The sequence below is a fragment of the Ranitomeya imitator genome, chromosome 3, assembly GCF_032444005.1.
Source record: "Ranitomeya imitator isolate aRanImi1 chromosome 3, aRanImi1.pri, whole genome shotgun sequence".
NCBI lineage: Eukaryota > Metazoa > Chordata > Amphibia > Anura > Dendrobatidae > Ranitomeya > Ranitomeya imitator.
In genome coordinates this window covers 836,651,935-836,663,948 of record NC_091284.1, presented here as the reverse complement: position 1 = coordinate 836,663,948, position 12,014 = coordinate 836,651,935, and the positions used below count along the sequence as shown (strand labels likewise).

The window sequence follows — 12,014 nt, the reverse complement described above, 5'->3', positions numbered from 1 at the left end:
CAAATGGAAGGGTTATGCTCAGGAAGATAATTCCTGGGTTTTTGCCTCTGATGTCCATGCCCCAGATCTTGTTCGTGCCTTTCATGTGGCTCATCCTGGTCGGCCTGGGGGTTCTGGTGAGGGTTCGGTGACCCCTCCTCAAGGGGGGGGTACTGTTGTGAATTCTGTGGCTGAGTTCACTTCTGTGGTCACAAGTGGTATTGCAGTCTCTGGGCTTCCTCCCTCAGGTGTTTTGGTGAGCTCGTTGGCTGCCTTGCTATTTAGCTCCACCTGAGTCTGTCTTCCTTGCTCCTTGTCAATGTTCCAGTGTTGGATCTGAGCTACTGCATCTTTCCTTGGGCCTGCTGCTCTGCTAGATAAGTGCTTCTAGTTTGTTTTCTGTTTTTTCTGTCCAGCTTGTTTTTATTTTTTGCTGGAAGCTCTGAGAAGCAAAGGGGTGCACCGCCGTGCTGTTAGTTCGGCACGGTGGGTCTTTTTGCCCCTTTGCGTGGTTTTCGTTTTAGGGTTTTTTGTAGACTGCATAGTTCTCTTTGCTATCCTCGCTCTGTCTAGAATATCGGGCCTCACTTTGCTGAATCTATTTCATTCCTACGTTTGTCTTTTCATCTTGCTAACAGTCATTATATGTGGGGGCTGCCTATTCCTTTGGGGTATTTCTCTGAGGTAAGTCAGGCTTGTATTTCTATCTTCAGGCTAGTCAGCTCCTCAGGCAGTGCCGAGTTGCATAGGTAGTTGATAGGCGCAATCCACTGCTGCTTCCAGTTGTGTGAGGATAGATCAGGTACTGCAGTCTACAGAGATTCCACGTCTCAGAGCTCGTCCTATTGTTTTGGGTTATTGCCAGATCTCTGTATGTGCGCTGATTACTGCACGCTGTGTTGCCTGATTGCCAGCCATAACACTCTCCCCTCTGTCAATCCCTTCACTGGCTCCCCAGAGCTGCCCAGAGACTCCACTACAAAACCCTAACCATGACATACAAATCCATCCACAACCTGTGTCCTCCATACATCTGTGACCTCGTCTCCCAGTACTTACCTACACGCAACCTCCGATCCTCACAAGATCTCCTTCTCTACTCCCCTATTATCTCCTCTTCCCACAATCGCATACAAGATTTCTCTCGCGTATCACCCCTACTCTGGAACTCTCTACCACAACACATCAGACTCTCACCTACCATCGAAACCTTCAAAAAGAACCTGAAGACCCACCTCTTCCGACAAGCCTAAAACCTGCAGTAACCACCGATCGACCAAACCACTGCACGGCCAGCTCTATCCTCACCTACTGTATCCTCACCCATCCCTTGTAGATTGTGAGCCTTCGCGGGCAGGGTCCTCTCTCCTCCTGTATCCTCACCCATCCCTTGTAGATTGTGAGCCTTCGCGGGCAGGGTCCTCTCTCCTCCTGTATCCTCACCCATCCCTTGTAGATTGTGAGCCCTCGTGGGCAGGGTCCTCTCTCCTCCTGTATCCTCACCCATCCCTTGTAGATTGTGAGCCCTCGCGGGCAGGGTCCTCTCTCCTCCTGTATCCTCACCCATCCTTTGTAGATTGTGAGCCCTCGCGGGCAGGGTCCTCTCTCCTCCTGTATTCTCACCCATCCCTTGTAGATTGTGAGCCCTCGCGGGCAGGGTCCTCTCTCCTCCTGTATTCTCACCCATCCCTTGTAGATTGTGAGCCCTCGCGGGCAGGGTCCTCTCTCCTCCTGTATTCTCACCCATCCCTTGTAGATTGTGAGCCCTCGCGGGCAGGGTCCTCTCTCCTCCTGTATCCTCACCCATACCTTGTAGATTGTGAGCCCTCGCGGGCAGGGTCCTCTCTCCTCCTGTATTCTCACCCATCCCTTGTAGATTGTGAGCCCTCGCGGGCAGGGTCCTCACTCCTACTGTATCCTCCTCACCCATCCCTTGTAGATTGTGAGCCCTCGCGGGCAGGGTCCTCTCTCCTCCTGTATTCTCACCCATCCCTTGTAGATTGTGAGCCCTCGCGGGCAGGGTCCTCTCTCCTCCTGTATCCTCACCCATCCCTTGTAGATTGTGAGCCCTCGCGGGCAGGGTCCTCACTCCTCCTGTATTCTCACCCATCCCTTGTAGATTGTGAGCCCTCGCGGGCAGGGTCCTCTCTCCTCCTGTATTCTCACCCATCCCTTGTAGATTGTGAGCCCTCGCGGGCAGGGTCCTCTCTCCTCCTGTATTCTCACCCATCCCTTGTAGATTGTGAGCCCTCGCGGGCAGGGTCTTCTCTCCTCCTGTATCCTCACCCATCCCTTGTAGATTGTGAACCCTCGCGGGCAGGGTCCTCTCTCCTGCTGTATCCTCACCCATCCCTTGTAGATTGTGAGCCCTCGCGGGCAGGGTCCTCTCTCCTGCTGTATCCTCACCCATCCCTTGTAGATTGTGAACCCTCGCGGGCAGGGTCCTCTCTCCTGCTATATCCTCACCCATCCCTTGTAGATTGTGAGCCCTCGCGGGCAGGGTCTTCTCTCCTCCTGTATCCTCACCCATCCCTTGTAGATTGTGAGCCCTCGCGGGTAGGGTCCTCTCTCCTCCTGTATCCTCACCCATCCCTTGTAGATTGTGAGCCCTCGCGGGCAGGGTCCTCTCTCCTCCTGTATCCTCACCCATCCTTGTAGATTGTGAGCCCTCGCGGGCAGGGTCCTCTCTCCTCCTGTATCCTCACCCATCCTTGTAGATTGTGAGCCCTCGCGGGTAGGGTCCTCTCTCCTCCTGTATCCTCACCCATCCCTTGTAGATTGTGAGCCCTCGCGGGCAGGGTCCTCTCTCCTCCTGTATCCTCACCCATCCTTGTAGATTGTGAGCCCTCGTGGGCAGGGTCCTCTCTCCTCCTGTATCCTCACCAATCCCTTGTAGATTGTGAGCCCTCGCGGGCAGGGTCCTCTCTCCTCCTGTATCCTCACCCATCCCTTGTAGATTGTGAGCCCTCGTGGGCAGGGTCCTCTCTCCTCCTGTATCCTCACCCATCCCTTGTAGATTGTGAGCCCTCGTGGGCAGGGTCCTCTCTCCTCCTGTATCCTCACCCATCCCTTGTAGATTGTGAGCCCTCGTGGGCAGGGTCCTCTCTCCTCCTGTATCCTCACCCATCCCTTGTAGATTGTGAGCCCTCGTGGGCAGGGTCCTCTCTCCTCCTGTATTCTCACCCATCCCTTGTAGATTGTGAGCCCTCGTGGGCAGGGTCCTCTCTCCTCCTGTATTCTCACCCATCCCTTGTAGATTGTGAGCCCTCGTGGGCAGGGTCCTCTCTCCTACTGTATCCTCACCCATCCCTTGTAGATTGTGAGCCCTCGCGGGCAGGGTCGTCTCTCCTCCTGTATTCTCACCCATCCCTTGTAGATTGTGAGCCCTCGTGGGCAGGGTCCTCTCTCCTCCTGTATCCTCACCCATCCCTTGTAGATTGTGAGCCCTCGCGGGCAGGGTCCTCTCTCCTCCTGTATCCTCACCCATCCCTTGTAGATTGTGAGCCCTCGCGGGCAGGGTCCTCCCTCCTCCTGTATCCTCACCATCCCTTGTAGATTGTGAGCCCTCGCGGGCAGGGTCCTCTCTCCTCCTGTACCAGTTATGACTTGTATTGTTCAAGATTATTGTTCCTGTTTTTATTATGTATACCCCTCCTCACATGTAAAGCGCCATGGAATAAATATAATAAATAATAATACCACCGCACATTACACAGGGGCCTTAGTGTCACAGAATTTGGGGGATACATAATTTCTTACTGGACTGTGAGCAGGAGGGCGAGGAGGAAACACAAATATCCCGGAGCCGCGTTCACTGCGTCTTCTTCGATCTCCTTTGAGGTTTTCTAGGAGGTTTCCTGGTTCTCTGCTCTCCAGCATGTGAGGCAGGAAGTGTAGCAGGAGGGGGCGGGGTTTAGGCAGCAGACTTCCTGTCCCTGCAATGAGCGCCGCCATCTTGTTGGTGGAGTCTCCTAGTTCCCAGGACTCACAGTATTACACCTGGTGGCAGCAGGCGGCTGCTCCTCCTGAGCTCAGGGGCAGAGTAGATGGGGTATTAGTGGCAGAAGCCGTCGTCCTGACAATATACCGCTATCCCAGTACTATATATACACACATCTCATCGGTTACACAGCACATGGTGGCACCCAGCTTTCCGGAGACCCTGAGAGGCAATATTAGAGCCCGACATGAGGTGTTACGCAGCTTCTCCCGGACTCTGATCCGGTGTCGGTGTCCGCACCATAGGATGCAATAACAATCTGCTCTGATTATTGGATTTTTCTGCTTTTCCCCCTTATCTGATGCGTTTTTGGTGCAGATGTGAAGCCGCGTTATTAAAACTTTTGTTATAGTACAGAAAAGCTTTGATTCTGCACTGAAAGATGCAACTGCAGCTTTTTTTTTTTCTTGAGGTTTTTCCACCGACCAAATCTCACCCCCATCCCCAAAAATAGGAACAGTAATAAGGGACATGGCTCCTATGGGAATCCTGCCGGCTCCACACATTATAATGGTCAGGGGCCTAAGATGCGTTAAAGGGAACCTGTCACCCCGTTTTTTGAGATTGAGCTATAAATACTGTTAAATAGGGCCTGCGCTGTGTGTTCCTATAGTGTATGTAGTGTACCCCGATTCCCCATGTATGCTGAGAAATAACTTACCAAAGTCGCCGTTTTCGCCTGTCAATCAGGCTGGTCAGGTCGGGAGGGCGTGGTGACATCGGTGGTTCTTCCTCAGCTTTACGTTGGTGGCGTAGTGGCGTAGTGGTGAAGAAACAGCGCGCGATCTGCGCTGTAATCCCTTGCATCGGTGGGGGCGGCCATCTTCCTGGGGCCGCGCGTGCGCAGATCGAGTGCTCTGCTGCACGGGGCTTCAGGAAAATGGCCGCGGGATGCCGCGCGTGCGCATTAGAGATCGCGGCGGCCATTTTCCCAAAGCCGAGTTTGCATCTCGGCTTTGGGAAAATGGCCGCCGCGATCTCTAATGCGCACGCGCGGCATCCCGCGGCCATTTTCCTGAAGCCCCGTGCAGCAGAGCACTCGATCTGCGCACGCGCGGCCCCAGGAAGATGGCCGCCCCCACCGATGCAAGGGATTACAGCGCAGATCGCGCGCTGTTTCTTCACCACTACGCCACTACGCCACCAACGTAAAGCTGAGGAAGAACCACCGATGTCACCACGCCCTCCCGACCTGACCAGCCTGATTGACAGGCGAAAACGGCGACTTTGGTAAGTTATTTCTCAGCATACATGGGGAATCGGGGTACACTACATACACTATAGGAACACACAGCGCAGGCCCTATTTAACAGTATTTATAGCTCAATCTCAAAAAACGGGGTGACAGGTTCCCTTTAATGGAAACGCAGGCATCTGGGGGCACCGCTATATATATATATTGGGGGTGTCATATGGTCGCTAAACCGCTGGGCATTGGGGACAGAACTGATAATCATCTGTTTAGTAATCAGATGAGGTGAGGACATGTAATAGATCTCCGCGCACTTCTCCTCTGTGGAGGGGATGTATTGGTGACTGAGCCCTCGGCCACACCAAGGGTGCACCAAAGCCCCCTCATTATCATTTTTAATTACACGTCATTTTCCAGGCCCCATACCACTATAATGTACGGGCTAGTGTGATTCTACAGCAGCTCAGTCCCCTATATCACTGTATAACTAGATTAATACACATGTTGGGGGTGATCGACTCTCTTTAAATATATAAACCCCAAGGAGAAAGGAAGTCTGGAATACGTCAAGATTACCCCATTTGGGACATTTTTGCCACATTGAAAGGACATGTCATTATTATTATTATTATTTATTTATATAGCAGCATTAATTCCATGGTGCTGTACATGAGAAGGGGTTACATCAAAATACAAATATCACTTACAGTAAACAAATTTACAGTGACAGACTGGTACAGAGGGGAGAGGACCCTGTCCTTGCAGACTTACATTCTATGGGATAGTGGGGAAGAGACAGAAGGTAGGGGTGAGGCAGCGGCTCTGGCGATGGCGAGGCGGCAGAATGGTTATTGCAGGCTGTAGGCTTTCTTGAAGAGATGGGTTTTCAGGTTCCGTCTGAAGGAGCCGAGGGTGGTGGATAGTCGGACGTGTTGAGGCATGGAATTCCAGAGGATGGGGGATATTCGGGAGAAATCTTGGAGGCGGTTGTGTGAGGAACGAATAAGTGTGGAGGAAAGGAGGAGGTCTTGGGAGGATCGAAGATTACGTGAGGGAAGATATTGGGAGATTAGTTCAGAGATATAGGGAGGGGACAGGTTGTGGATGGCTTTGTAGATCAGTGTTAGTAGTTTGAACTGGATTCGTTGGGGAATTGGGAGCCAATGAAGGGATTTGCAGAGGGGAGAAGCGAGAAGAGAGGTGGATTAGCCGGGCAGCAGAGTTGAGGACAGACTGGAGTGGTGCAAGAGAGTTAGCTGGAAGGCCACAAAGGAGGATGTTGCAGTAATCGAGGCGGGAGATGATGAGGGAATGCACAAGAGTTTTGGTAGATTGTGGGCTGAGGAAAGGACGGATTCTGGAGATATTTTTGAGCTGGAGGCGACAGGAGGTGGCAAGAGTTTGGACGTGCGGTTTGAAGGACAGGGCAGAGTCGAGAGTTACCCCGAGGCAGTGGATTTCAGGTGCGGGAGAGAGAGTGATGCCGTTTACCACAATAGATAGGTCAGGTAGGGGGGATACGTGAGATGGGGGAAAGATGATGAGTTCGGTTTTGTCTACATTGAGTTTTAGGAAGCGAGAGGAGAAGAAGGAGGATATGGCTGACAGACACTTCGGGATTCTGGACAGCAGAGAGGTGACATCTGGGCCAGAGAGGTAGATCTGAGTGTCGTCCGCATACAGGTGGTACTGGAAGCCGTGGGACTTTATGAGTTGTCCTAGGCCAGGATATAGATGGAAAAAAGTAGGGGCCCTAGGACAGAGCCTTGAGGGACTCCAACAGAGAGAGGGTGGGATGAGGAGGTGGTGTGGGAGTGGGAAACGCTAAATGTGCGGTCAGAAAGGTATGAGGCAATCCAGGACAGGGCAAGGTCTTTGATGCCAAGGGAAGAAAGAATCTGTAGGAGTAGGCAGTGATCGACTGTGTCAAAAGCAGAGGACAGGTCAAGGAGGTTGGAGAACTGTCTGTTAGCTTTGGCTGTGAGTAAGTCGTTAGTAATTTTGGCCAGAGCAGTTTCAGTGGAGTGGTGGGGGAGGAAGCCAGATTGGAGGTTGTCAAGGAGAGAGTTAGGGTACCGTCACACAGTGGCATTTTGATCGCTACGACGGCACGATCCGTGACGCTCCAGCATCGTAACAATATCGCTCCAGCGTCGTAGACTGCTGTCACACTTTGCAATGTACGACGCTGGAGCGATAATTTCATGACGTATGTGCGATGTAAAAGCCGTTGGTTACTATGCGCACATCGTATACAATATCGTGCACACCTTTGTTACACCATGCGATCATGCCGCCACAGCGGGACACTAGACGACGAAAGAAAGTTTCAAACGATCTGCTACGACATACGATTCTCAGCGGGGTCCCTGATCGCAGGAGCGTGTCAGACACAGCGAGATCGCTGGAACGTCACGGATATATCGCTGGAACGTCACAAATCGTGCCGTCGTAGCGATCAAAATGCCACTGTGTGACGGTACCCTTAGATGAGAGGTGGGAGCAAATTTGAGCATGGACATGCTGCTCAGGGAGTTTTGAAGCAAACGGGAGCAGTGATATGGGGCGGTAGCTGGGCATATAACTTATGTCCGATAAATGCAGATCCCAATGCTGAATGGAAAGAATGGGGTCCGGCGGTGTCTCGCATGTGCGGCCTCTATAATCATTTCTATAGGAACTCTGAAAATATCAGAATGACCCTGGTGGGACCTGCATGTACTGGACACAGATGATAGATCTCATCAATGTGCCAGAAATGTCCCCGAAGGGACAAACTGCTTGCAAGGAAAGATTTACACTTTAGTCAGTGTCAAGGACGACACCAGGGTGGTGGGTGTGGGGGTTGTCACGCAGATCCCACTGCTGCCACCAGTTTGTCAGGGGACAGAACTCCGCTGCCTCCAATCGCCAGGGCAACTACACAATTGACTGATGAGTGATGGACGAGACCGCGGCTGCTTCCACTAAGGCCGGTTATTGGGGAACTCACAGTGACCGTATGGTATATACACCTCCGATTCCAACACATGGAATATATATATATACCTCGATACGATCACTGCCAGCTCCACAATAACAAATAAAAGGAACCACTACTAGCTGTCACCACCAATCTTTTATACTGTGGAGCACTGTATGGGGCCATTATACTGTGTACTGTATGGGGCCATTATACTGTGGAGCACCTTATGGGGCCATTATACTGTGGAGCACTATATGGAGCCATTATACTGTGGTGTACTATATGGGGCCATTATACTGTGGTGTACTATATGGGGCGCATTATATTTTGCAGCACTATGTGAGGCCATTATACTGTGGTGCACTATATGGGGCCATTATACTGTGGAGCACTATGTGGTGTCATTATACCGTGGTGCACTATATGGGGCCATTATACTGTGGAGCACTATGTGGGGCCATTATACTGTGGTGCACTATATGGGGCCATTATACTGTGGAGCACTATGTGGGGCTATTATACTGTGGAGCACTATGTGGGGCCATTATACTGTGGTGCACTATATGGGGCCATTATACTGTGGAGCACTATGTGGGGCCATTATACTGTGGAGCACTATGTGGGGCCATTATACTGCGGTGCACTATATGGGGCCATTATACTGTGGTGTTCTATATGAGGCGCATTATATTGTGCAGCACTATGTGAGGCCATTATACTGTGGTGCACTATATGGGGCCATTATACTGTGGAGCACTATGTGGGGCCATTATACTGCAGTGCATTATATGGGGCCATTATACTGTGGTGCACTATATAGAGCCATTATACTGTGGTGCACTATATGGGGCCATTATACTGTGGAGCACTATGTGGGGCCATTATACTGTGGTATACTATATGGGGCCATTAAACTGTGGTGTACTATATGGGGCCATTATACTGTGGTGTACTACATGGGGCCATTTACTGTGGAGCACTCTATGGAGCCATTATACTGTGGTGTACTATATGGGGTGCATTATATTGTGCAGCACTGTGGGGCCATTATACTGTGGTGCACTATATGGGGCCATTATACTGTGGTGTAATATATGGGGTGCATTATATTGTGCAGCACTGTGGGGCCATTATACTGTGGTGCACTATATGGGGCCATGATACTGTGGAGCACTATATGGGGCCATGATTCCGTGGAGCACTATATGGGTCTCCATCCACTATAATTAGTGATGAGCGAGTATATTCGTTGCTCGGTTTTCCCAGAGCACGCTCGGGTGGTCTCCAAGTATTTGTGACTGCTCGGAGATTTAGTTTTTGTTGATGCAGCTGCATGATTTACAGCTGCTAGGCAGCTTGTATACATGTGGGGATTCCCTAGCAACCAGGCAACCCCCACAAGTACTCAGGCTGGCTAGCAGCCGTAAATCATGCAGCTGCGTCAACAAAAACTAAATCTCCGAGCAGTCACAAATACTTGGAGACCACCCGAGCGTGCTGGGGAAAACCCGAGCAACAAGTACACTCGCACATCACTAACTATAATGGGAACAGTGGTGTAATGCATGACACTTCACTTCTATGGGAGCAATAGTGTAATGGGTGACCCCCCCCCGCTCTGTCCACTTTCATGGGAGCAGTGGTGTAATGTGTGACACCCTCTCTTCCCACTTCTATGGGAGCAGTGGTGTAATGCGTGGCCCCGCTCTGTCCACTTATATGGGAGCAATGGTATAATCTGTGACCCCCACACCATCCACTTGTATGGGAGCAGTAATGTAATGCATGACACGGCTCCATCCACTTCTATGGGAGCAGCTGTGTAATGTGTGACCACACTCCATCTACTTCAATGAGAGCAATGTAAAATCGATTTAATTTAAAAAGATATGGTCAAATGTCATTGTCATTAAAGCCAAATGTGTGATATATTATGACACCACCGAGTCCCATAGTTAATGAGAACTTTATTTATTGCATAAATTCTGTAATATTGTTCTCCATCTGCTCCATTAAACCTCAGATATTCCCAATACAGGAATTTTCTGTTCCAAATCAGCTATAGATGAGGATTTAGGTGAATATCACACACCAGCCATCATTGAGATCAAGCTAAAACATTGTTGAGTTAGCAGTGTTTTCTACAATTTTTTGCAAAAAACGTATCAACCAAATACACAGTTTTTTTTACATCTTTTTACTAGCACTTGCGGATTACTGTGATTTTTTTGAAACCGAGTGTTTTTGGTTCTACTATGCTCTTTTGTGTCTTCAAGTTTCTTGGTGGTGTGTGAGCATGTTCCTACAGACTTGTTCACTGTGCGGAGTAGCCCATGTGTTCCTGTTTCCATTAATAGTTACGTTACAACTATGAGGCATCCCGAGGAAACAAATCCTACATTAATAACATTAAATGTCATCTCTTTTGTGTGACTTCTGATGTTTAACAAGAACAGATTTACGGTTGAAAGATTTCCCACATTCTGAGCAAGAAAATGGCTTCTCCCCCGTGTGCGTTCTCAGATGTTCAAGAAGACTGATTTTATGGTTGAAACATTTTCCACATTCTAAGCACAAAAACGGCTTCTCCCCTGTGTGACTTTTTAAATGTTCCATAAGATTTGATCTGTGACTAAAACACTTCTCACATTCAGGGCATGAAAATGGCTTCTCCCCTGTGTGAATTCTTCTATGTCCAACAAGATCTGACTTCTGGGTAAAACATCTCCCACATTCTGAACATGAAAATGGTTTCTCCCCTGTGTGAGTTTTTAGATGTTCCATAAGATGTGATTTCTGACTAAAACATTTCTCACATTCTGAACATGAAAATGGCTTCTCTCCTGTATGACTTCTCTGATGTCTCCCAAGATGACTTTTAACCCTAAAACATTTTCCACATTCTGAACAGGAGTATGGTTTCTCCCCTGTGTGGATTCTCTCATGTGTAACAAGACTTGATTTTTGAGTGAAACATTTTCCACATTCATGACATAGAAATGGTTTTTCTTCTGTGTGAGTGCTCATATAATTAACAAGAACTTCTTTAATGGTAAAACATTTCTCACATTCAAGACGTGGAAATGGCTTCTCACCTGTATGGGTTTTCTGATGTTTCTCAAGATGTTCTTTAACTATGAAACATTTCCCACATTCAAAACATGAAAACAGCTTCTCCTGTGTGTGAGTTCTTAGATGTTTTATAAGATTTGACTTCTGAATAAAAGATTTCCCACAATCTGGACAGGAAAATGGCTTTGTGCTTATGGGAATTATTTGATGTTTAATTGCGTCTGCTTTATGAATGAAGCATTTTCCACATTCTGAGCACGAAAACGGCTTTTCTCCTGTGTGAGTTCTCAGATGTTCCATAAGATTTGATCTGTGACTAAAACATTTCTCACATTTTGGACATAAAAATGGCTTCTCCCCTGTGTGAGTTCTCTGATGTCCAACAAGATTTGATTTCTGGGTAAAACATTTTTCACATTCTGAACATGAATACGGCTTCTCCCCTGTGTGAGTTTTTAGATGTTCCAAAACATTTGATTTCTGACTAAAACATTTATCACATTCTGAACGAGGATATGGCTTCTCTCCTGTGTGAATTCTCTGATGTGCAACAAAAATTGATTTCCTATTAAAACACTTCCCACATTCAGAACATGAAAATGGCCTTTCATCCTTGTGACTCCTCTTGTGCGTGGTAAGATTTGATTTCTTTTTAAAATGTTTCCCACAATCTGAACATTTGAAACCTTCATCAAGTTTATGTCCAGTGCTACTTTTGCCAGTCTGTAATTGATTCTCATCAGCTTCATAAATCGAAGGTAAGAGTAGATGTCCATGGGAGCTACTCATCCAGTCTTCACCTGAAA

The 12,014-nt window shown here is 48.9% G+C and overlaps 1 pseudogene; it reads right to left on the bottom strand.

The window, feature by feature from the left end:
• Positions 1–12,014, bottom strand: part of LOC138671841 (zinc finger protein 850-like) — a 187,626-nt pseudogene that overhangs the window by 36,801 nt on the left and 138,811 nt on the right.